Genomic DNA, 27,669 nt, shown 5'->3' with positions numbered 1-27,669 from the left:
GGTGTGGATCACACAACCTTGGGCCCATAGATGAAGCCTTCCCATCTGTACCTTCATTAGTCACAAGGACTGCTTGATGGAGCCTTCTCTTTTGTTTTATTAGTGGAGTGACATTTATAGTTTCTGTGGATCTGACTGTGATCTGCGGTCCATGTTTCACTCTTGACAAGCCCTCTTGTAAATTAGTCCCTAAACTTTGATTATTTGTTATATTGAATTGACATAATTGCAGAAAAGGTATGTGTTCTAGAACGTAATAATTTGAGTACCATTTGTTCAGCAAAAGTTGCAAACTTACAACACCGTGAACTTACTGCTGTTTTGAGATCTAGGATCACCAATACTCTTATGCAACTAGTTTGTTGGTACGTTTGGTTTCATCCCATCAGACTCACTTTCTAATACACTTTAGTTTTATAAAAAGTGAGTGATTTAAAAAATAAATCTCATTTATATAAAATTCACTCTCATGAAATTCAAAATCTCATGAGATTTTGAAAGTGAATCTCTTTCGAACATTATTTTCACTTTTTAAAAACACAACCAAACGTACCTATACTATGAAAGTTTACAACTCCAATTAGGCTCGACCTGCTCGAACCAGCTCAAGTTTGGCCAGGACCAGGTGCAGTACAACTCAGTCTCTGCAGGTCTTAGTCGACTCAACTAACTATTCTGATAAAGCTAGATTGTGTTAATTGCCACTATGAAAATCCATTATAGTTTATGCAAGATGTACCATGGGACTCAATTGGATTTACGAGGCTCTGATACCATGTGAATTAACAGGAAAAACAAATGAATAAGACAATGTTTATAGTGGTTCGGCAATGGAGCCTACATCCGCTATGATGAATCTGTCTACTTCTCTGTGAGAGAGTTATTCCTTTATAGAATCAGGAAGGTTTACATTGGGCAACAAGATCCGAATTTTTAGGAACAGATTGATTTTCTATAACAGCCATATCTCTATAAAAGAGTAAGTATTTATCTATATGAAAATTATCCATATTTCTGCAAACCGTTTCATTCACAGACTCAACTAACTATTATGATACAGCTAGATTGTGTTAATTGCCACTATGAAAATCCATTATAGTTTATGCAAGATGTACCATGGGACTCAATTGGATTTATACTACATTGCATGTGGGAAGCAATGAGTTGCCATGATTAAAACAGGAAGGCATGTGAAGGCTGCAGCTGTGGGCCATGGTTTCTACCTTCCATGCCTCTTGGACCTTCCCTGCCACAGCATAAAGCATGGAACTAGATGGCCACAATCTTCGTTCTGTTGCTTCAAGTTAAAGCTCATGTACTCTTTGCTTTTCTGAATCCAACTTTGGTGTGGATCACACTACAAGAAAATAGGTTGTTAGCGACGGACGTTAGCGACGGAAAGATTCCGTCGCTAGTTAGCGACGGATTGGCGAGCGACAAATATTCGTCGCTATTATCACTGAATCTTAAGAAAGTAGCGACGGAAGATAGTCCGTCGCCTAGTCCGTCGCTAATTAGCGACGGATGTTGCGACAGATTGTTTTGTCGGTACGATCGCACCATTTACCGACGACGTTAGCGACGGAAACTAGTCCGTCGCTAACTAGCGACGGATGTGGCGACAGAATATAATCCGTCGCTATTTTCGTGAATTTGATTTTACGTTGGCTTAGCGACGGAATTAATCTGTCGCTAAGCCGTCGCTAACTTTCGAATAACCCTAATCCCAACCAGGTTTTCCTTTTCTTCTTTCGCTGCTCCTGCGCCGGTCCCGCTCCCGCCGTTCGCCGGTCCCGCCGTTCGCCGGTCCCACCGTCCGCCGGTCCCACCGTCCGCTGGTCCCACCGTTCGCCGCCCGGAGAAAGGTAACGCCCTCCCCCTCCCGTTTCCGGCAAGGGGTTAACCCCCTGCCGGAAAACGCAGGGGGTTAACCCCCTGCCGGAAACGGCAGGGGGTTAACCCCCTGCGTGCCGTTTCCGGCAGGGGGTTAACCCCCTCCCGGTTCACACAGGGGGTTAACCCCCTCCCGGTTCACACAGGGGGTTAACCCCCGTTTTCACACAGGGGGTTAACCCCCTCCCGGTTCACATAGGGGGTTAACCCCCTGCCGTTTCCGGCAGGGGGTTAACCCCCATTTTCATGCAGAGGGTTAACCCCCTGCCGTTTCTGGCAGGGGGTTAACCTCCTCCCGGTTCACACAGGGGGTTAACCCCCTGTCGTTTCCGGCAGGGGGTTAACCCCCGTTTTGACGTAAGGGGTTAACCCCCTGCCGTTTTCGGCAGGGGGTTAACCCCCTTCCGGTTCACGCAGGGGGTTAACCCCCATTTTCACGCAGGGGGTTAACCCCCTGCCATTTCCGGCAGGGGGTTAACCCCCTCCCGGTTCACAGGGGGTTAACCCCCTCCCGTTTCCGGCAGGGGGTTAACCCCCTCCCGGTTCACAGGGGGTTAACCCCCTCCCGTTTCCGGCAGGGGGTTAACCCCCTTCCGGAAAACGGAGGGGGTTAACCCCCGCGTTTTTCGGCAGAGGGTTAACCCCCGCGTTTTCCGGAAGGGGGTTAACCCCCTGCATTTTTCGGCAGAGGACCCTTGCCCCTTGCCTTTCCGGTAGGGGGTCGACCCGGGCAGGGGGTCGACCCCCTGTCGGAACAGCAGGGGAGTCGACCCCTTGTCAGAACAGTTTTTTTTCCGTGGTGACTTCATTTTAAAAAATTGTTTTTTTGTGCAGATTTCTCAACGGAACCAACTCGTGCTCGGCCACCTGTGGTAAGTAAATGACAAAAACAATGCAAATCGGGTAAATACCCGTGGTGAGTAAGTGATGCAAACGTATCACATGTTATTTAATTTATTGAATGCAGCACTTTATTGTTCACACACTCACTTAGTTGTTGATATCTAGGACTGCTTTGTTGGAGTTCGGAGATCATGCTGAGCATGATTTTAATGTAGAAATATGGAAGTGTTCTTATTTTTGGAGTACGGAGTCCATGCTAAGCATGGTAGTAGTTAGTGAGATATTGAAGTGTGTTTGCTGCAGGTACATGTTTGCCATTTATTTGATATGAATGATTATGATGTATTGCAATATTTGATGTAATTGTATCCATGCTTGCATGTAGTTACTTTCAATTTGATTTTGACTTCCATGTTAAATTTTATAATAAAAGCATGCTTCAAATGATTGTATCATGTCATTAATAGTTTGCACATGAAAATATTAAGTTATCAATGCATGCATCAAAATTCTTGTTATTGTTTGACATAGTATATTGCATGATAAATTTGATATTTTCTTCATCGTCGCATTCTGATTGTTTTTTTCTTAATTCGTTAGGATACTATTCGTAACATCATACGACAGAATGACTGCAAACCGTGAATGGATGTACCGTAGGATAGTGGACAATGAGTTATCGCATGAATATATGGATGATGTCGATAGTTTTATTGAATTTGCAATGGCGAGTGTCAGTACGGTAGATCCCACAGGTCGGATTAGGTGTCCCTGCAAGATTTGTAAGAATAATCGATTTGTAGAACCTCATGGCGTTAGACATCACCTATACAGGAAGGGTTTTGTGAGTGATTATCAGAACTGGGCGTTTCATGGAGAAGAATTTAGAAACGATTTTGATGCACGGGTGAATGTGGTGCACGATAATCCATATACGAATTTGATATTTGATGCTGCAGGAACAGAACTGGGTTCTGCTATGAGTTCTAGTGATGTAAGAACTGTCGTAGATGAAGAATCACCAAACGATGCAGCTAGTAGATTTTATGATTTACTTAAAGATGCTGATGAGCCACTTTGGAACGGTTGTGAGAGTCACACTATCTTGTCTGCAGTTCTTCAACTAATGAATTTGAAGTCCGAGTATAATTTGAGTCAATCATGTTTTGACCGTTTGTGCATGATTGTGAAGAGTATGTTGCCTAAAGATGAGAAATTGCCACAAAATTTCTATCGTGCGAAAGTTATGGTCAACGCTCTAGGTATGGGTTACAAAAAGATTGATGCTTGTCCAAATCACTGCATGTTGTATTTCAAGGAGCAGGAAAACGACATATCATGCCCGTCATGTGGGCATCCTCGGTTCAAGCCAAAGACAAGAGGCAATGGTAGCACGAGATCAAAGGAAGTTTCATACAAGTCGCTCCGCTACTTTCCTATCACTCCTAGATTGCAGCGATTGTATATGTCTTCAAAGACAGCTAAACACATGAGATGGCATGCAAATAAAGTTCGACACGATGAAAACAAGATCACGCATCCTGTTGACGCTGAAGCTTGGAAGCACTTTGATCGTACTCATCAGAACTTCGCAATGGAAGTGCGAAATGTTAGACTCGGTCTATGTACAGATGGATTTAATCCATTTGGGGGTAGATCAACTCCATACTCATGCTGGCCAGTATTTGTAACTCCATACAACCTTCCACCAAGCTTGTGTATGAAACGTCCAAATCTTTTCTTGTCTCTGTTGATCCCTGGTCCGACCTCACCTGGCCAAAATCTTGATGTATATCTAAGGCCATTGATTGATGAATTAAAAGTACTGTGGGATGACGGTGTTACCACGTATGATGCCCACAAAAAACAAAATTTCAACATGAAGGCCGCTGTTCTATGGACAATCAGTGACTTCCCTGCATATGGTATGTTATCTGGTTGGAGCACACATGGGAGGTTGGCTTGTCCGTACTGCATGGAGGATTCCAAAGCTTTTAGATTGAGGCATGGAAGGAAGCCTTGCTGGTTTGATTGCCATCGTCGATTTCTACCCAGCGATCATCCGTTCCGACGTCAAAAGAATGCATTTACAGCAGGCACAACTGAAATGGAAGGTCCATCCTCAAGATTGTCTGGCATACAGATTTTAAGAAGATTGCGATACTTTCCAAATGTATTAACAGATGCCCGCAGTCCTACACCCTTCCGTGGATTTGGGAAGGAACACAATTGGACGAAAAAATCTATTTTTTGGGAACTACCGTATTGGCCGACCCTATTGATACGACATAATTTGGATGTGATGCATGTAGAGAAAAATGTGTTTGATAATGTGTTCAATACAGTAATGAATATTAAAGGAAAAACGAAGGATAATCCGAAGGCCCGTATGGATTTAAAATTAATATGTAAAAGACCAGAATTGGAACTCAAAGAGTATAATGGCAAAGTACTGAAACCAAAGGCGAAGTACGTGCTCGGACCTGATCAAATAAAACATGTATGTCAATGGTTGAGACAACTGAGATTTCCAGATGGATATGTCTCTAACATTGCTCGGGCTGTGAAGATTGACGATGGACAGTTATATGGGTTGAAGAGCCATGATTGTCATATCTTTATGCAACGATTGATACCCCTAGCATTCCATGATATGTTAGACAAACCTATATGGGGGGTATTGTCTGAGTTGAGCGGATTTTTCAGAACATTGTGCGCATCGGAGGTCATTGTATCAGATGTAAAGAATCTCGAGGACTCTGTCATCACCACTGTTTGTCTGTTAGAAAAGATATTTACGCCAGCATTTTTCGATGTTATGGAACATTTGATCATACATCTGCCATATGAACTAAGGGTTGGTGGCCCTGTGCAATATCGATGGATGTACCCATTTGAAAGGTATATGTTTTTTTATATTTGTCTCTTTAATGACAGATATTTAAAATTTGAAATGTATATTCTTGTCAGATGCATGTTCGACCTAAAAAAAAAGGTTCGTAATAAAGCAAGAGTAGAAGGCTCTATTTGTGAGGCGTACACTTTAGAAGAGATTTCAAATTTCTCATCTATGTACTTCGAACCTCATATTTCAACACGTTACACATGCCCGCCCCGTAACGATGATGGAGAACAAGTAACTGTAGCTGACAAGCTGTCGATATTTCAACGACTTGGGCATGCATTTGGTAGTTGCCGATCAAGGCTATTGACAGATCGAGAGCAAGATGCAGCACACATCTATATTCTTTTTAATTGTTCAGCGATCGACCCATACATCGAGTAAGTATATGTATATGCAACTCAATTATAAATCCTTTTATGTTCTATATGTGGATACATGGCTCGGTAATATAAGTATTTGTGGTTTGCAGACGATTTGATCTGGAGTTGCAAAGCAAAGTTTCACATCTCACTAATGCAGAAGTACAAAAAGAACGTGAAACTAAGTTTGTGGAGTGGTTGAAACAGTTGGTAAAGAAGCTAACATAAATTTTGTACTTATAAACAACACTAAGTTACTTAATTGATCGTGATCACAATAATTGTTTATGTCTGTGCGTAGGTTCGCCATGGTGATGTTAAAGATCAAGGAATATGTGATTTAGAAAATGGTCCGACCAAAGTTGTGCAATGCTACAACGGGTATATCGTAAATGGTTATCGATTCCATACAAAAGACTACGGTATAAACAAATCAACGATAAATAGTGGCGTGTGTGTCAAGAGTAGCAGCTACGGTGAAAATGAACATGATTACTACGGTGTTATAGAGGAAATAATGGAGTTGACTTACTTAGGCATGAATAACAGGGTTACGGTATTCAAGTGTCATTGGTTTGATCCAACTGCAACAAGACTCGACAAAGCTTCAGGCATTGTGGAGGTGAATCATAAATCCAGGTTTGGAACATATGAACCATTCATATTAGCCTCGCAAGCTCAACAAGTTTATTATACTTCATATCCGAGTATAAAAAAGTCAGATAGAAATGAATGGTGGGCAGTTTGCAAGGTGAAATCCAAACTATACCCCGAGTATGATCAGTTACAAGAAGATGAGTTAGCTGAAGACAGTGATTACTATCAATCAGATGATGTCTGTGACTTCGCTTATGGTCACGATGTTGCGCATGATATGCATGTCATATCTCCATTGGCTGATGAAACATTCATAGAGGAATGTGATCCAAATGATGTACCAAGTGGATGGGCAAACAATGAAGAAGAAGAAGAAGAAGAAGAAGAAGAAGAAGAAGAAGAAGAAGAAGAAGAAGAAGAAAGTCAAACTAGTGACGAGGAAGAATTCTCAAGCTAGTGAAAAAAATCTTATACTACAAACCTCTATTTAAATGCATTGTAATACTTGATGTGAGTTGTATTGCAATACTTGGTGTGAATGATTAAAAATTTTATTTCAATGTATTGTAATACTTGATACGAATGATTCGAATGCATTGTAATTTATCTGAATGTATTATAATTTATGCAATTAACGAATGATTTGAATTAGTGCAATACTTGATGTCAATGATTTGAATTATTTGAATGCATTGCAATGCTTGATGTGAATGACTTGAATGCATTGTAATACTTGATGTGAATTATTTGAATGTATTGTATGACATATGTTATTTGTTAGAATATGGTTCGTGGAGGTTATAGTGGTCGCTCATCCAGTAGTAGCCAGGCTCAACCTTCATCTTCACGGGCTCCTGTGATAGGTATATCATATAACTAATTAGATGCTTGATTAGTTCAAATGCACATTCTGAGAACTTGGTGTGTATTTTTTTACAGATGATGTTGCGCCTGTATACGACCCACCTACACCAGTTGATCGCACAAGTCAACAGCCAACACAGGAAACAGGGTCTTCACAGGCTGGCACAAGAAGACTCATTCGAATAGTGTATATCGATAATCGACCGTAAGTATTTTGTTTTCAATTATTGCATATCTTTTAAATATTTTATATTGATATTTACTGTGTAACAATTCATGTGCAGCACGAGGTTTGAGCCACAAGAAGTAGTACGGGAGATTAGGAATTCACTTCTTCAACATCTACCAGGACCAGTTGCTCAATGGAAAGAGTACCCAAAGGAGGTATTAGACAGATTGTGGTCCTCATTCATGGTATACAGTTGTTCCTCATAGTTAATGTGTTTCATATTTAATTTATTTAAGCAATGTCTACTAACTTTCTGAAAATATTTGTAGGCTTCGAATCGCTTTGCAACTACGGTGGAAGAAAATGATGCAAGGAAGGTGTGGCAGAAGGTGGCTGCCAATCGATTTGCAGACATGCTGCACACTATGAAGACTGCAGCAAAAAAAGCATCTGGCGTAGTAGATGATCCATTACTGTGGAAGGGCCATGGTCCTATTACTATCAGGAGAGATTACTGGGATGAAATGTGCGATATGTGGGCGGGAGATGCATTTAAAAATCGCTCTGCGAAGGCTTCACAAAATCGATCGAAGATGCCCGAAGCCCATCTACACACAGGTGGATCTAAGACATTTGGGAGCCACCTAAAGAAAATGGTAACTCATCAATATATAATATTAATTTTATAAGTATAGTTGCAAATTTGTGTACTAAATCTTTTGTCATTTAACTTCGCAGGAAGCAGAAAAAGGAGGCAGTGTACCATATAAGGATGTGTTTGTAGAAACACATAAACGGAAGACCACGGGAGTCTTCGTATCAGAGAAGGCGAGAACGACAACGGTATGTATTAATTCTATTAATAATCATTGCAATATATATGCAAGTCATCATAATGTTATCATTAATTATTAATGAATACTTTAAACATTATTTTGTAGGAGGCATATGAGCAACAAATGGTAGAGCGATATGGTGAAGACGCTACTCAGCATCCATCATTTGATCCTACAGCATGGGTGACTGCAGCAGGTGAACCCAAAAAAGGTCGCGTGTTCGGGTTTGGGAGTAATATGAACACTTCACCAGTTATTGGTTCTTCCAGTTACGGCTCACCAACTTCTTGCGCCGACATAAGCTCCAAGCAGCCGACTATTCTTTCCGGTGATGATGTACGCGAGATCATTAATGAATCACTGAATAACTACTTCCAATACACCGTCGCCCCCTTTCTCCGAAATGAGATCAAGGCCGCTGTTCAGGATAGGGGATCTTCGATTCCAGGTCCCTCTCAGGTATAATCACATATATAGTTTTTTTGACTATCTTAAAGCACATCTGAGCATGGTAGAATCACATATAGAGTTTTTCTAGATGCCTTAGAACACATATGAACATGCTATAATCACATATTCAATTTTTTTACTGCCTTAGCACACATATGAGCATGATAGAATCACATATATATATATTTAACTTTTTGTCTGTCTTAGAGCACATATGAGCATGATAGAATCACATATAAAGTTTTTTTGATTGCATTAGAACACATAAGCATGCTATAATCACATATTCAGTTTTTTTACTGCCTAAGAACACATATGAGCATATTATAATCACATATTCTGTTTTTTGACTGCCTTAGCACACATATGAACATGCTATAATAACATATAGAGTTTCTTAACTGCCTTAGAACACATATGAACATGTTATATATCATTTATGATAGAATCACATATAAAATTTTTGGCTTTGCCTGCCTTAGAGCACATATGAGCATGCTATATTCACATATTCAATTTTTTTACTGCCTTAGCACACATACGAGCATGATCGAATCACATATATAGTTTTTTGCTTGCCTTAAAGCACATCTGAGCATGGTAGAATCACATATAGAGTTTTTTTATATGCCTTAGAACACATATGAACATGCTATAATCACATATTCAATTTTTTGACTGCCTTAGCACACATATGAGCATGATAGAATCACATATAGAGTTTTTTTATTGCCTTAGATCACACATGAGCACATGATAGAATCACATATAGTGTGTAATTTATTTCATTATATTTTGTTTATCAATACTGACTGTTCTTTTCTTGTGTAGGCTGCTAGCGATAATCAGGGTAGTGGAGCTGAAGGGACAGATAAAGACAATGAACAAGAAGACGCACAAAATCTTGGCGATGATTAGAGGACTGTGTTGAAGAAGTTCTATTTTTTTTATTTTTCCTAATTGTAATTGTTGAATTGTAAATAATTAAACTTCTTAGTTTTAAGGTGGAACGATTAATTATTATAGATACTTGTTATATGAATTTTTTTGTGTGGTTTGTTTTTTATTTACAGGAAATATAAATTGTACAGGAAATATAAATTGTACAGTTCTCCGTAATTAATTTTTAAATAATTTTTTTTTTATTTTTTTTCGTTTTTGCGACGGATTAGCGACGGATGATTCCGTCGCTATTCATATTAATCTAGCGACGGAATTAAATCCGTCGCCACGCCGTGGTCGCCGTTTAGTACCGGCGGATTGGCGACGGAATATAGCGCTCGTTATTCCGTCGCAATTAGCGACGGACTTGGCGACGGAATAATTCCGTCGCCAGTTAGCGTCGAAATATTCGCGACGTAAGCATACTGTCGCCGCGTTGTCGCTAATCCGTCGCTAACATGGTTAGCGACGGATTAGCGACGGATTAGCGACGAAAGGTGGTCGTCGCTAATCTACTGCTCTGTTGTAGTGTCACCAGTGCAGCAGGGGGTGGTCTTATTTGGTGTGGATTCTGCCTTAACCACCACCAATTTGTACAAATCAGTCACCTTGGTTAACCAGAGTGAGAAAATTTCTTACCATACTTGACCACGTACATGCAAGTTTTAGGTCTAGCTATGTTTCGGTCGTCACCAAAAACTTGCGACTAAGTCAAGACAGGCAAGTTGTGCCTTTCTCAGATGCCCCAAGGGGGGTTGGTGCAGTGAGGTGGGGCCTTGGCCGCTAGACGGGCAGTCAAGGTTTGATCTGCACAAGGCATCACCCAGCATAGGCTCCGGGGACGGGAGTCCTACCCTTGGATTTATGCCTCCAGCACGACAGTAGATATAGCAGGCTGAGCCAGCGGGACCTGGTCTTGGTGCTGGGTACAGTTTCTTCGGGTTATAAAAAAAAAAAAATTGTGCCCATCTCAGGCTGTCAAAGAAAGCTAAGCCAAGTGGTATGCAGTCCAAAGTGCACCGAAGCATGAGTTGGTCAATTAACACATGGTAAAAGGCTAGGTAAACGTGGAATGGTTTGCTCGGCTTGGCCATTGGTTGGAGTTGGCTGAGTCACTGGCTGGATCATCAGGGGCCTAGAATGCTTGATTCATACTGATATATATCACAAGTGATTACAGTACCAAGTCCTTCAGTTTTACTTTTAACCCCATCAATATATGGTAACTGTAAATAATGCCACACAACATGAGGAGCACATGATTCTGCAGAAGACGACTTGTAGGTCCCACTATCACTCAGGTTTCTCACTTTGGTCATTTTCTCTGATTACGTTAGAAGGTAGGAAACTCCAATCCGGCTAAACTCTATTTAAACTTATCCTTAGCATCCGGGCCAGAGAGTTAGAGAGAGAGAGAGAAACATCAACATTACTAAGGCAGGGGATCAACAAAAAGTTGAGCCCGACAAAAAAAAAAAAAGACTCAAAACAAAGGGCAAACAAAGGGCCAAAAGCACGAACGCAAAACATAAAAATAGAAGCGCGCGCACACACACACAGAGTTTCTCCAACATTTCCCACCAAGACACATATACTATGAGCATGGCTTGTTTGCTCCCAACCATACTCTTCTCCTACCTCATGATTCTTGCCTCACTTGTATGTGCTGCTGCTGCCACACATAGAATACACCTTCAAGCTAGCACAAACTTCATTATGAGTTCTTGTAGGACAACCCGTTATCCTAGGGTGTGCCTCAGCTCACTAGAGAACTATGCTAGCCAAGTCCAAAACAGCACAAGAGAGTTGGCTCATGCAGCACTCATGGTGAGCCTAGATACAGATCGTACCATGTCAGCCAAGATGTCGAAACTAGAAACAATTGCCAAGGGTTCATTGAACCATAGAGAGATTAGGGTCATGAAAGACTGTGTTGAGAATGTGGCTGAGTCCATAGACATGCTAAAGCAATCACTTAGAGATATGGAGCAACTTAACAAAACAGTCTCGGGGTTGGAGATGAATGACCTGCAGACATTGGTGAGCGCGGCCCTTACCGATGAGGACACGTGCACCGATGGGTTCGCTGGAAAAGCCATGAACGGTCCAGTCAAGGAGGAAGTCCGGGCAAGTATCACAAGAATGGCTCAGTTGACCAGCAATGCCTTGGATTTCATTAATCAGCTATCTCACACTGAGGGAATTCTACCATGAACACCAACCTGTACCACCGCTTGGTTAAGTGTTCTACTTTCAATGTTAGCTAGTGATTTACCTCTCTCTCTCTCTCTCTCTCTCTCTCTCTCTCTCTTAGAATTATGTATCCAATGTGATATGTAAATGAAATGTTAGACAATATATGCATGGAAGGATTTTACATTTTGGTGTCCTTCCTTTTTCTGTTCTTTTCACGATTGTGGGTCATACTCACATAGACCACTCACAAACAAAGAGGTCTTAATTAAGTTATAAGCATCAGCCTTGTGTGGTTGTCCTCAACTTCCTAGATGACCTTAAATAATTGCGTGTTTGATGTTCATAAGTAGAGAAACTCTTGGCAGTAATCCATTATAATAGGCTAAACAGAGAGGATACACGGAAGGGCCCTACTACATGGCACACTTTGCAGCTATGTCACGGGGCACGCCATTTTGGCTGTGTCCCTAGTGACACCCGCGGACACGCTCTGACACGATGACACGTACGGCTGTATTTTTATATTTTTAAATAATATTTTAAACATTAATTTTATTTCAATAATAAGGTCATTTTTAATGTTAAAATATTCAAAAATAGTTTTTTATTGATTAAAAAATAAAAAATCTATGTCCTTGTGTCCCATTTTTTATAAAAAAAAATAGAATCTGAATCCTGCGTCCTCGAGTCTACGAATCTTTATGACACAGCTTTTCAGTTAGTTGCCTATTAAAATGGAGGCTCTCTGGAAAGTTGAACCAAGTTCGAGTTGTTGATATTTCTTTTTGTATCCAAAGAAAAAAGAGAAAAACTGATTATGGAAAACACCCAATTGAAGAAGCCAACTTGTATAACTTACCATATAATTGTGTGCTATAATATAAGATTTTTTTTTTTAAGAGACAAAAGGAAGCACGCCCGAAAAGGAAAGGATATAACTCTAGTTGGATAGGTTCCACTCATCTCTTATGTCATCCCTCATCTTCGTACCCGTCTTAAATCTTATGATGCAAGTTGTTTTGATCAAATCTGACCCTATAGATGGATTCAACATGGTTGATTTATTGGGAATAGTCCTTTGAATAGTATTTTTAATGAAAAAATATGTTTTTTAAATCACAAAATTTTGTGTTTTGACAACTGTTGATTTTTGAATGGCCACAAAAATCATTTTCACAAGTCGGATTTCAGCAATTTAAATGCTGATATTCACTAAATAGATGATGTAGATCACGTTGAATCAATGGAATCCGGTGGGGTATGAAGATTCTGATGAGATAGGGGATGAGTGAAACCAATTTGTATTTAACTCACGTATGAGAAAGAAATTCAGTTCTACATATTCATCCCCTATGTCATCTCCTATCATGGTACTGTCTTTGAAATTTTATTAATGCAAGTTGTTTTGGTCAAATGTAACACAGTAGGAAGATTCAGCATGGTCAATTTAATAAGAATCATCTCTTGGATCATAGTTTTCTCAACGACAAATATGAATTTTTAAATCACACATTTTCATGTCTTTTCAACCATTGATTTATGAATCGCCAAAAAATCCAGCACGCAAGTTGGATTCCAATTATTCAAATGTTGATATTCACAAAATCAATGGTGTAGATCACATCTGTAAGGTCTGATTTGATGAAAACAACTTAAAGAAATTAAACCCCAATGAAGGGTATGACCACGGAGATAGAGTGAACTAATAAGAAAGTATGCACTATATACTGCGCATTCCATTTAAATTTACAGAGGTCTTGGTAGTGTTTTTTTTTTCGTCTATGACGGAAAATTTCACAATAAATTTCAAAATTTTGTTTCTCAAACTTAAAAAAATAAGAAAATCTATAAAATTATCAAAATTGTAAAATGATAAAAACTGTTGATATCAGGATAAATCATGGCATTTTAAATATGTTACAATTTTGATTTTTTCTCAAATTTGATATATTATGATAATTTCAAAATATCACTAATATATGGCGATATGATTTACAAAATTCACATATGCTTACTTAAAAGGGTTTATGGACCGGGCAAGGAGCAAGAAAGTGGGCCATTTGCTTCTCAAGTATACACCACAGAGGGTTTTGTATCAATGATAGGGATGGCAGTGGAAAGGGGAAACAGGGTCCCGCCCCGTTTGGATCGGGGATGGAAGACATGAAATGGGGATGGAGGCCGCGATGGAGGTTAAAATCAAAACCCGTACGGGGATGGACTTACGCTTTCTCCCGCTCCGCCCCGTCCCCATCCCCATTCCGATCCCCACCTTGCCCCGTCCCCAATCCTTCTTTAAGCATGGCAATGAACAGAGGGAAACGGGGCCCGTTTGGACTGAGGATGAAACATATGAAACGGAGATGGAGGTTAAAATAAAAACCTGTGTGGGGATAGAGGGCAGGATTTTGAGACGGGGCGGGAGTGGAGCCCTTGTCCCCCGCCCCGGCCCCGGCCCCGGCCCCGGCCCAGTCCACTGTCATCCCTAATCAATGAAGCTGATGGAAGAAAAATATCATGTCTAATCTGATGTCGCAATGGACGTATTGCATGGCCTCTAGTAGTTCATCATAAGGTATTAATTTTCCTACTTATTACCAAAGTTGTCATCCACTCCTAAACATCACAGTCAAATTTTCATGTTTACAGTATCGAATCCCATTGGCGCACGGGGCTGCTGTTGCTTTATCATAATTGCCACCCATAAGGCTAAGTGGGTCATGTCCTCAACCTGAAGGTTTCAACCATTTAATGGAATCAAGATTTCTGCTTTCTAAGTTACAAGAAATATAGCCCCCCCCGTTTCCACATAAAGTGTGAGAAGGGAAGTGCACAGAATACATTTCCTCAAATAGTTGTGGGCTGTGGATTCCTTGAGTCAAAATAATGGGAGCCCCATCCACCTCAAATTTTGTGGGTGTTATATCCTCTTGCATAAGTTGATGCTAAGCGTAGGCCCTAAGGCTGGTGCACGTAACCTTGTGTTGGGACTAAGGGTGTCAACGTGTTGGGTTTGGTTCGAACCCAGGTAGAACCAGATTTGGACCAGATTTTTTAGTGTAGTATTAGGTCCGGACCCAGTTTAATTGGATCGACTATAAAAAAAATCATACCCAGATCCAATAAAAACTACATGAACCAAACCCGGGTCAAACCCGGTATAACCATATTTTTTATCATTTTTACAATGAAAATTTGTGGGTTTTAATTGGAACTCGGGTCGGGTCTGGGTGTGGTATAAATTTTCACAAACTACACCCGGGTCTTAATCGGGTCATCTTATTTATCTCCAATATTGTAACTGCCAATAGTGTGGGACACAAAAAAGAGCTGAACCATGATCGCCCAACGAGGGCCTCACCCTGTTGGCTAAAGGGTTGTTTCCTAGGTCACAATGTGAAGAAACGTCACAAGTTCAATACCCTGGGGTCAGAGGCAGAGCTGTGGGGGGGGGGCAGGACTGGGCTGTAGCCCAGTCCTGTAAAAAAAAAAAAAATTAAAAGCCCAGCCCTGATTCCGTATGAAATAGATTTTTATCCATTTGTTTAGCCCAGTCCTAGCCCAGCCCTGACTGCAGCAAATAGTTTGATTTGTCCATATGAAATGGATTTTTATTAATGATTGTAGCCATTTTTTATTTTATCTCAAAAAAAAAATCGCTGCCCCCAAACCCCCGACCATCACACCAATTTTTTTTTTTTTGCTACACCCGTCTGGAAAAAAAAAATCCTTGGGGGTGTTTGGTAGAATCCGTTACTTGAATGAAAAAAAGTAACCAAAATATAGATCGTGTAGAATCCTATCGAATATTTGACATTACATTTCGTACCTTACTAAAAAAGCATATATTTGTTTATGTTGTCTAAATAAAACAAGACCAAACCCGTTTGACGGACAGTCTAGGTTCAAATCCCATGGGTGCCACCCCTGCATAAGCCGGAGCTGGGTGACTCCATGGATAAGATCTCAAAATTTTATGCCAACATAGACAACGATCATTGTATAGGTTGAGGAAGGTTGTCATGATATCGGAGAATCAATTTGGTTTTATGCCTGAAAGATCAACTATGAAAGCTACACATCTTCTTAGACAACTTATTGAGAGATTTAGAGAGAGGAACAAAGATTTGCATATGATTTTTATTAATTTGGAGAAGGCATACGATAGAGTACCTAGGGATGTTCTCTGGCGGACAATGATGAAGAAAGGTGTTTCTTTCAAGTACATTAGTATAATTAAAGATATGTACGAAGGAGTAGTAACCAATGTCTGCGCTTGTGGAGGGGTGACAACCAATTTTCCTATAATGGTTGGGTTACATCAAGGATCTGCATTAAGCCTTTTACTATTTGCTATAGTGATGGATGAGCTTACGAGATCAATTCAAGAAAATGTGTCGTGGTGTATGTTGTTTGCTGATGATATTGTTTTGATTGATGAGTCTAGAGCTGGGGTTAATGCTAAATTAGAATTATGGAGATAGACATTGGAAGCAGGAGGTTTTAAGTTGAGTAAGAGTAAGACAAAATATATGGAATGTCGGTTTAGTAAGCAACAAAGTAGTGATGGGAGTGTAGTGAAGCTTGGTGAGCAAGAAATACCGGTGGATGACTGTTTCAAATATTTGGGATCTATCATTCAAAAGGTTGGAGAAATTAATGGAGATGTAAATCATAGAATAAAGGTTGGGTGGATGAAATGGAAAAATGCAACTAGAGTGTTGTGCGATCGTAAAATGTCATTGCGGTTGAAGAAAAAGTTTTATAGGATGACAATTAAGCCCGCTTTACTATATGGTACGGAATGTTGGGCTGCCAAAAGACATCATATTCAAAAAATGAGTGTAGCTGAGATGCGTATGCTTCGATAGATGTGTGAAAATACAATAAAAGATAAGATTCAAACGATGAGATACGTAAGAAGGTAGGCGTTGCATCCATTAAAAATAAGATGAGGGAGAATCGTTTACGGTGGTTTGGACATATTCGACGAAGGTCTAATGATGCTCCAGTTAGAAGGATGGAGAAATGAAAAAATATATTAGTTAAAAGAGGTCGGGGTAAGCCTAAGAAGACTTGGATGGAAATGATAGGAAATGATGTGAATGCTTTGAACCTCACCGACGACATGACTTTGGATAGAAATGATTGGAGGAGAAGGATTCATGTGAAAGACTCAGAATGATTTTCTTATTTGGTTCATATCGCCGACCCCAATTATTTTGGGATGAAGGCGTACTTGTTGTTGTTGTTGTATAGACAACGATCATTAGCATGGCAGGCTGAGCCAACCTAGCTAGGATCGCCTGGGGCGGTTTCTCTTAATAAAAGTAAAAATAAAATAAATCAACCCCACAAACCCTCCTTCCCCCTCCCTTCAGATACCACATCAGGTGCAATCACCTTGAAAATTTATTGGACTGCTGAACCTGATCTGCCCTTCATCTTCTGTTGGGCCCCACAGCTGACATGCACCCACATCCTAAAATAAAGGATTGTGAAGAGTGCATTGTAATCCAAGGCAATTTCCTAGATTATCTCACTTTTCTGGATAAATGGCCAAAATATTGGTTGTCGAACCTGATATTTTTTTTGTATAGGCATGGGTTAAGGCAGACCCCCACCAGTTGCACAACATACCATTGTGTTTTGAAATTGCAACGTCCCAACACGGTGACTTGCACTAACAGCTCGTACCAAACAAGCGGAGGCCTCGTTGGTAGTGATCGAACCTGATTGAAACTAGGATCAGATCTACATTTTTGTTTTTTGTTTTTAATTATTTTCCTGTTCATTACTACCAAGAGAAATTGACATGACAAATATTCATTACAACACCTATTAATGCTAAACTCGCAAATCCCAACACGTAACAATTGATGTCTATTAGCAATCTGAATCACCCATCAATACAAGTGTATCTGATTAAAGAAAGAGTCGTGTTAGCAAAGTAACCATATGCTCATACATATGAACAAAAGAGCCATGCCATGCTGCATTAATTAGAAGACTAAGATGTGTAACTTTGACAGCCACAGTAGCCATCTTGCTGACAATGCCTGCTTTTTCATGGGATGCATTCCAAAGGTTGATAAGCATCAAAGATTTTATGGAGTTGTTAAAAAAATCTTTTGGTTATTATAACAACAAGAATCTCTATAGAGGTTGTGTGCAAAATCTTTATATATGATGGTAATTGTTGGACTTGTTAACAGGGTTTGGTCCCCACTTCCCGGGTTCAGAACCGAAGGATTCGATTAATATATCATGCTGTTGATTGTGAAACTGTGTGATCTGAAAAACGAGATGCCAGTAGACCAGGGCGGAAACAAGGTCTCCCACCCCCGCGCCGCCTCAAAATCCTGCCCTCCATCCCATCACGGGTTTTGATTTTAACTTTCATCCTGCCTCCATCCTGTTTCATGTCCTCTATCCCCGGTCTAAACGGGGTGAGGTAGGGTGGGGTCCTGTTTCCCCTCGGTCCATTGTCATCCCTAAAGAAGGATTGGGGATAGGACGGCACAGGGCGGGGTGCGAGAAAGCGTAAGTCCATCCCCACACGGATTTTGATTTTAACCTTCATCCCCGTTTCATGCCCTCCATTCTCATTTCATGTCCTTCATATCCTGTCCTAACGGGGCAAGGCGGGGCGTTTACCCCCCGTCCATTGCCATCCCTAAATATTATTGAAAAAAGTTGCTCTTGGCCACACAAAGTGGTCTGCACGTTAGTTTGATACAAATATGACCTGCACCGTCTTGGCTTACACTGAGAGACAGATGAGTTGAGGATACCTTGTTCCAATAAATGCTCCAAGTAGATCATGTATTATATTGTACTGCCTATATACATGCTGCATGGGTAGGATATAAACGTGCCGGATTCGGGTAGATGCAATGTATCCAGTTTGCTACTACTCATGCTTATTGAATGGACAATACATTGGTAATCAGACTTGGATCCGAAAAGCTAAAACCAGATCCAATCCATTCAGCTAATCAGATCTCAAAGGGCTGAGTACTCTGGTTAAATGGTAATTGGTTATTTGCATTTTAAATCCAAAAAGCTCCATTAAATTCAGTGTTAAGCAAGAACGTTCATTTAAAACACGCAAACACCTAATCCTACAATTAAGGACATGGCATAAAACCTTCTTTAATAGCTTATAAAGTTAAAACATTAACGGACAAAACAAAAATAAAAATAATAAGAGAAATATATGTTTTGTAAAATTACCAAATTATGCTTGTTTCACATACTTTTTTTTTCGAACAAAAGGAAATTGTACACACACATGCATGCTAGTGTATGTGTTAGTTCTAGAGGACTTTTTTATTGCAAGGACAGAACTGTGTAAAACAGTCCTGTTTGGACACTGCTGGCCAGGCTCAGAGTCGCCTTGAAACAGTCAGGTTTTTGTTTCAGGTGTTCCCCTCCTCTTTCCTTTTTTTTGGGTTTTTGTCCCAGGCGTTCCAGACGCCATTGTTCTAAGGGGAGTGGTGGGACACCTAAAAGGTATGCCGCTGGATGCACGGGATGCCATGTTGCAGGTGTTCCCGTGCATCCCATGATTGCTTTAGGCACGGACAGCAGTGACCCGGAGACAATGCTGTCTATGCAATCAAACGCCCACTCAGTAGACCGGTTCAGATCAATGTTGTCAGTATCGATATAGGCCCTGAATCGTTGGGCAACCGAATTCAGCTGTATCGGCCCATAGCGATACTCAACTAAATCATTCTGTATTGGCCCAAAAATAATAATAAATCATTATGCATCAATCATAATGTGACACTTGTTAAAACCATTAAAATAATTTTAAACTAATATTTAAAAAGTATTTTTCACATTTATTAAAAAACAGCTGATTCAGGTGCAGAATATCGAATTTCTTCCGATACGATGTGTAACGGCCGATACTGATAACATTGGTTCAGATTAATATAGCAGCAACATCTGATTATAGGGCTATTTTCCATCAAAAAAAAGAAATTAGCCTTTTTTTTTTGTCAGTGTGAGTGGGGGTAGTCCCACGTTAGGCCCATGTGGTTGAACAATAGCACCAATGACACGCTCCCCTAACCAAACATAAGGATGAAACCAATCTTTTAATACCTACCTACCTTTCTATTGCTTCAAGTAAAAGCTAGTCGTTCACACCATTTTCTTTTGCCAGCAACATCACCGAAAGGACCCCCTTAAAATCATGCAACCACCACAGGGCTGGTCCTAGTTCTAACATATTAAGACTTGAAGCAAAAGCTGTCTAGGCTGAGTCAAGATCTAATTAAGCTAGCCTAGCTATGCCTCAAGTCACTCTCAAACAGCTTCATGGTCATATCGAACCAAGCATTAATGAATGCCAACGAAGTCAAAGGAGACTATTTTGCATCTCCTGAACCTAGATCGTCATCATGAGTTAAGACAAGACTAAGCAAGGCATTAACTAAGTTGGGTTACTGTGTGACAAAGCAAGGCATTAACTAAGTTGGGTTACTGTGTGACAAAGCAAGGCATTAAGTTGGGTTACTGTGTATGAGCCAAGTATGACTTTGCAGTTGGCTTCAATAGCCACAAAGTAGGACAAATGAACCAATAAGGGTTACCCACATGGTCCCAGCTCATGGATGCGAAAAGATCATGTGCAATACGATTGCACAAATATTTCTGCATTAAGCATCTGATCACCGTCCATCTTGGGGACAGGGTCTGTCAGGTGTGGGACCCAAGACCTGATAGAGGGTGATGGGGGTGCTTAATGCACAAATTTTTGTGCAATCATATTGCAACCGATCCAGACTCCCTACCTCGAGTTTGAATCCCCGTGTGGGCACCCGCTTCCGCAACGCAAAGCTCCTAGGAGGTCAATGAGGGCAACCATTGAGTCTTGCACCTTTGGGATGGCGACCATAAGTATAGCAAGCTAAGACCAACATGGCCAGGTCTCCGATCCTGAGTGTGGTTTGTTCGCCTGTAACACGAAAAAAAGAAGCATGATAGTAGGTTCTGTTACCCCAACATACCACCCTCACATCACCCACTGCAAAAAAAAATGGAGAAAATGACTAATGAGTACTGTCCTGTGAAAGCAGGTCCAGTAGGTCCTCCCATTAATTCAAAGAAATTTTAGTCAAGTTAATTTTGCTAGTGACAACTTGGAAGCTAGAAAATTCCAGCCCAACTACCTCATCACACAATATATAACCCTCTCCTTACAGTGAAAGGAGAAAAGAAGAAACATAATGAATTTCCTCTCTTTCTCTAGATCTGCAATCATATTCTCCATCATCATCTTCACTACTACAAATCTAGTGTTGGCCTATGGGGCTACCGTGTTCAACCATACTCAGAACAGTACAGATTTCATCAAAGCCTCTTGCACTGTTACCCTGTATCCCAGGCTCTGCTTCAACTCCCTGAAGGTTTTTGCTAGCAAGATCAACAGCAGCTCATTGAGGCTAGCCCATACTGCTCTGGGTGTAAGCCTATTCCATGTCAACAGGACACTGACGACGATCTCGCTGATGCCGTTGGCGTCTATAAGTGCAAGAGAAGCAGGGGCCATTAGAGACTGTATAGATAATGTTGAGGACTCTCTTTATCAGATGAAGAAATCTATGAGGGAATTCAGGCGCCTAGGCAAGAGCAATTTGAGGTTTCAGATTAGCAACATACAGACTTGGGTGAGCGCGGCGTTAACCAATGAGGAGACCTGCATCGACGGCTTCGAAACCATTAGCGGAAGCCTTAAGTTTACTGTTAGGAGGATGATGAGGAAACTTGAGAGGTTGACTAGCAATTCATTGGCACTCTTGAACAGCTTTGCCGCTAGTATCACACATGGCCGAGTCCATTAGAAGGAGAGAGAGAAAGAGAGAGTTTGGTGCCTTTGATGCTCTTGCTGTCTATTAGCAGATTGATTCGGTGGTTACTGATATTATCGGATAACAAAATCTGAATTATCGTTTTTCTGGTAGTCTAAACCACCGAACTCTCCATCAGACCATCAGATCCATTACCAAATGTGGGACTCTGTAGACTTTTGTTACTCTGTATTTCTTTGCTATATCTACTCTGTATTGTTTAGCAGTTTATTCAAGAAAGTAAGAAACAAGATTATTGTTTCTTTAGCATTATCGTTTTCTCCCTGTTATCGTTTTTCTCTGCTTCTCGTTTTACCGTCTGTGATTATTGGTGCTGTTGTGTTGTGTTGTGTTGTTATCCTGCTACTGCTTTACTATGTTACAACCACAATGTCTCAAGGGTGCATGCTGTTGGTCATGCCACCAAGGGCAATTGGCCCAAAAAGGGCAGTGATAAAAAGTATAAAATAACTGCAGTTTCTGTATCTACCCCAGTTTGTAAAATGCCAAGATTGCACTATCACCGTTCAGTATAATGGCTCTTTGGGACCTACCGGCATTGCTACGGTGCCGACATCATATATATATATATATATATATATATATATATATATATATATATATATATATATATATATATATATATATATATATATATATATATATATATATATATATATATATATATATATATATATATATGTGCTTGTTAAAACCCACTATAATCATTGTTTACAAGAATTATATATGAAAATAACTCCTATATAGAGGTGTCCATGACAGTAGTAGGCCCTTGTTTGTGTGGTCAGGCCGAAGACATAGTAAGGTGTTCGACCCTTTTGAATAGGAGGGGGGGAGGCGTGGGTAGGGATGCACAACGAAGCCAAGTTAGCTTGGGCTCAGTTCGGGCTTGACTCGTTTAAGCTCAGCTCGGACTCATTTAAAAAATAAATGAGGCGAGATTGAACAAGGTTTCAAACTCTGAACACATAAAATGGGCCGAGCTTGGACTGGCAGTCGAGCTCGAATAAGGTCCATAAGCTCGATTATTCTCGGTTCATATAGTTATATAAAAAATTATATTTATATATCTATATATTTTGTTCACGTTGTTAACACAAAGATGTGTCTTACTTTAGTGGACAACTCATTTGTCATCTTTTGAAGAGACTTGAGTTCGTTTGCATATTTCAAAATAACATTTTACATAAGTTTCAAAAACATTTTTAAATTAAAGGTTTTCATTTCAAGCCCAGCCGAGCAGTTCTTGAGCTCGATTCGAGCCGATCCTGAACCTGGTTGTTAGTTCGAGCTTGAGCCGAGCTTAAACAACCTGTTTTCCTTCATGAGCCAAACCAAGCTCAGCTTGAACCCCGCTCGTGTGCATCCCTAGGCATGGGGCAGCTAGTGGTTGGGGGAGAACACTTATAACTGGCCCCCAATCACTGGATCTGCCCACCTTGTACTAGGAGGGTAAAGTGTCAATTCTGGTATTACTGCATCCTACATATTCAAGTCACTCTTTTTTTTTTTTGGCGAGCTGGGGTTAGGCAGACCCCTACCAGTTATACAATGATACCATTGGGATTCGAACTTGCAACATCCCAACACAAGTCGGTTCTACAATAGCTTACCAACCCCTCTTAAACAGATGATAACCGAGACCTCAGTAAAACCTCCTCCATTCACATCCATGCCTCTATGTCAAATTCTGGCTCGAAAAAAAGGAGGTATAGTATTTGCAGAAGAAAATAAAACATAAATAAATGTGGAAACAATAAGGCTAACAAATATAGGTAATGATCTTAAAATTGATGGCATTGCAAGCCTTGGTGAAGAGAAGTATCGTCCAAATTTTCGTCTCAGAATCGTATGGGACCCTGAATCGATTTTCAAAATGATTCAGCGAATCTGCCGATACCGATTCTGAACACAATCGAGCTGAATCTGCAAATTTTTAACCAGCAAATGACATATGTCAGGAAAATATTAAAAAGTATTATAGATCATCTTTAAAAAGTAATTAAAAATAAGCCGAATCAGCTTGTTTCGTATCGATCTTTGCAGATATGATTGCGAATCAAAATCAGTGCAACGATGCTGACAACAATGGTTAGAATGGTTGGTTTTTTTTATAATAAGGGCACATTTGATAGGGCGGTCAAATGGTTGGTGTTTATATATATATATATATAGAGAGAGAGAGAGAGAGAGAGAGAGTAATGGGTACTGGCTAGATGAGTTTTTCAAGTTTTTTTTGTTTTTGTTTTTATATTCTGGCCGTACAGATGTGATCTATTTAACTGATTTTATAGGGAACAGCTCTTGAAGTGTTTGATTCCCATACACGTGTGGGTTTTTAAAATGTTAGAAAAATCATGGGTCCAAAATCTTGTAAATTTTTTTTAGGTTCTAAATGTCATTTTTTTCATCCAAAACACATAATTCAGGTATGGATTCCTAGTAAATCGACCATGCCAAACACGTTTAGGAGATCGAAACTGCAAAAAAAAACACCGACACTTTTCATCATTTAGCATATTTCATGTAGCACTCACCCATTCTCTCTATATATATATAATCCAAATTTTTGTGTGAGAATGATTGGTGATCGGTAACTATTTGGGCATTAAGCAATTATTATCCAAACTTTTGTGTTAGATATATGATATCAACGTGGGGGTATCGTGGTCTTAGCTTTATTTCTATTTGTACTCATCATATCCGTACACGTGGTCCTGACATGCCCGATAATACAAGCCCAGCTGCTCACGAGTCACGATTATACAGTCCCAGTCATATGGTAAATGCCTACACTAACTGATTCACAATCTTTACCTCATCTCTTGGATTTCAAAAGCAGGGATTTTTAATTACCAGATCTCCTCCGAATTTAAATTCATGGATTTCGGGCATTTTCGAGCTCAAACCTGAGGATTTTTTTTTTTTTTTGATGGTGTAAACTTGTGACCCACCCTTTGCCTCCAAAGAGTTGCCTTGCTTTGGCCCGAGAAATGGACATAATACACTTACCCTTTCTTATATGAAAAGAACTGACGCCCATGAGAATTGAATACTGACCACTTGTCTAGCACCCCAAGGCCCCCTCCCATTACGCCAAACCAAGTGGGACTCAAATATGAGGATTTGAGATCCGATGTTTAAATGAGGGTTGGCTCATACTTTGATCTGCATGTCCATATTGGATCTCCTCAAAGAAACATTGCAGTCAAACACGCTTTAAGAGGGTGTTTTGCATCAGGAGTATGTAGGGATGGCAGTGGACCGGGGGATACCGGGGCCCCGCCTTGCCCCGTTTGGACCGGGGATGAAGGGCATGAAACCGGGATGAAGGTTAAAATCTATCCCCGTGTGGGGATGTACGGGGATGGACTTACACTTTCCCCCACCCCGTCTCCGTCTCAATCCCCGCCTTTCCCCATCCCCAATCCTTTAAGGAATGACTATAGACCGAGGGGAAACCGGCCCCGCCCCGTTTGGACCGGAGATGGAGGACATGAAACGGGAGTGGAGGTTAAAATTCATCCCCGTGCGGGGATGGAGGTTCAGATTTTGAAACGGGGCGGGGATGGAGGTTGAGATTTTGAAACGGGGCGGGGGTGGAAACGGTCCACTGCCATGCCTAGGTGTATGTGAGGCGTCCACCTCTGACAGACCCTGAGGACGACATCCGCCCGCGAAGGAAACCTCAAAACCTGATGCAAACTATCTGGCTAGGGTCTGACTTTTGCATCCCAAAATTTCAGGACAAAACAGTCCCAGTCGGGCCATTTGTCCCACGCCTTTGTGAGTTTCAAGCGTGGCACAGTGGGCTATTGGGACAAACCCGCCCCCAGGGAGGATTTGTCTCGCATTTGAAACACGCCTTGATTGGAACACATTTGATCCATTTGTCTTCGTTCATCGATTTGACACACCCCATCCACCTTTGTAACAATGGCGCATGCATGAGTTGCATTGGCCTTTCAGTGGGACCTACCGTTTTCAAAAGCTAGCATGTATCAAAGTAAATGGTGGGTACCGAGGTGGTATCTCAGGTGGTAAGCGGGGTCCTGTGCCAAGCTGAAGGCCCAGGTTCGAATCCCTCTGCCACATGGGGCTTAAGAGTTGTCCCGTAGGGGTTTGCCTAACCCCAGCTTGCCTTTCAAAACAAAAGAAAAGTAAATGGTGGGTGGAACAAATAAAACACAGTGGCACACGTACCCAATGTTGCCAGAATAGTATCGGACACTGAAAATGATTCAAGTGAATTGGCCGATTCCAATTTTTGAACTGAATTGACTAATTTTTAATCGGCAGTGATGTGTTACAAAATTATTGAAATAATACTAAAAATATTTAAAGTAAGGGCTTGGTTCCGTGTCCATTTCTAGCGGATATGGTACGAATAGGCCCCGATTCAGGAGGATAATCAACGAGTGACAACATTGCTCATACCACAAGTCACCCTTCTTTTCGAGTCCGGATCGGGTGATTGCATAAAATTTATGCATTAAGCACACCATCACCCTCCATCGGGTCTTGGGTCCCACACCTAACAGGCCCTGTCCCCAAGATGGAGGGCGATCAGGTGCTTAATGCACAAATATTTGTGCAATCATATTGCACCTGTTTCACTTTCTTTTCCACCATGTGTGGAGTTGAAAAATAAAATTCATTCACAGATAATCTAAGAAAAGGTACTCGATCTCAAGGGGGGCGTTTATATGACCCCCACCTCTCTCTCTCTCTCTCTCACACACACACACACACACACACACACAGCAGATCCAGTTTTCCGGACAGAACACTAAGAACACCCCCCTCCTATAAAAAGGGAGAGCCCCCAATTAAAGAGGGGAGACCCAATGCAATCTCTCTCCTTCTCAAAGGGGCAGAACACCTTATTAGTGCTGCCTGAACAGAGGACCCCGCAAATAGGGGTGTCAATTGGTCGGGTTTGGTTTGGACCCAGGTAAAACTAGACTTGGATCAGATTTTTAGGTATGGTATCAGGTCAGGACTCAGGTCTACTATAAGAAAAACCATATCCGGACACAGACACGATAAGAACTATATGAACCAGACCCAGACCATACCCGGTAAAATAATATTTTTTTATCATTTTTACATTGAAAAAATATGGGCTTAATCAGAATTCGGGTTAGGCCCAGGTCTGGTACAAAAATTTACAAACCATAACAGGGTCCGGACACAGGTCTTAATCGGGTCTTCTTATTTGTCACCATACCTGGACCTTATAGAGTTTGGTCTGGGTAAACCAGATCCATTGACACCCCTACCCAAACCACTATCATTCCAGCATCCCTTTTGTGGCAAAGGGCATTCCATCGTGTTGGCCTGCAATAAACGCCCCCAAAGACTAGCAAGGCTAGAAAACCAAGACATACATTAGAAAAAGGGCTGGGAATCTTTTTGTTGGATAAGACAGTGCTTGGAATAAAGAAAAAGTTTGGTGGCTTCTGGTACACCCTTGGACTACCCACATGAATTTCCATAAGAAAGATTGAAACTTGACAAAGGTAAAAGTGTCGGCCTCCAACCTTTACAAGCTTTCTATATGCAACCAAGGAACTCAAAATTAAATGAATATTGTTGTAATAGAAAGTTAATAGACAAAACCCTATCTTACAAAGATAAACCCCTACCAAGGGGGCTCCCCTTTGTCTAGTAGGAGCAGCTAGTGCACGTTACAGGTTCAAAACCCAATGGTATTGTTGTATAATTGGTA

General features: G+C 40.8%; 2 pseudogenes; both read left to right on the top strand.

Moving 5' to 3' along the window:
* The first annotated feature begins 11,460 nt into the window (after positions 1 to 11,460).
* Positions 11,461 to 12,072, top strand: LOC149819220 (21 kDa protein pseudogene; annotated as a pseudogene).
* Positions 12,073 to 21,296: 9,224 nt separating this feature from the next.
* On the top strand, positions 21,297 to 21,911 carry LOC149819219 (21 kDa protein pseudogene; annotated as a pseudogene).
* The last annotated feature ends 5,758 nt before the right edge of the window (positions 21,912 to 27,669 follow it).

Source organism: Nuphar pumila, chromosome 13 (assembly GCF_984573655.1).
Source record: "Nuphar pumila chromosome 13, dmNupPumi1.hap1.1, whole genome shotgun sequence".
Taxonomy (NCBI): domain Eukaryota; kingdom Viridiplantae; phylum Streptophyta; class Magnoliopsida; order Nymphaeales; family Nymphaeaceae; genus Nuphar; species Nuphar pumila.
The sequence above is the reverse complement of the archived record's forward strand: the minus strand, read 5'-3'. Positions and strand labels throughout refer to the sequence as shown.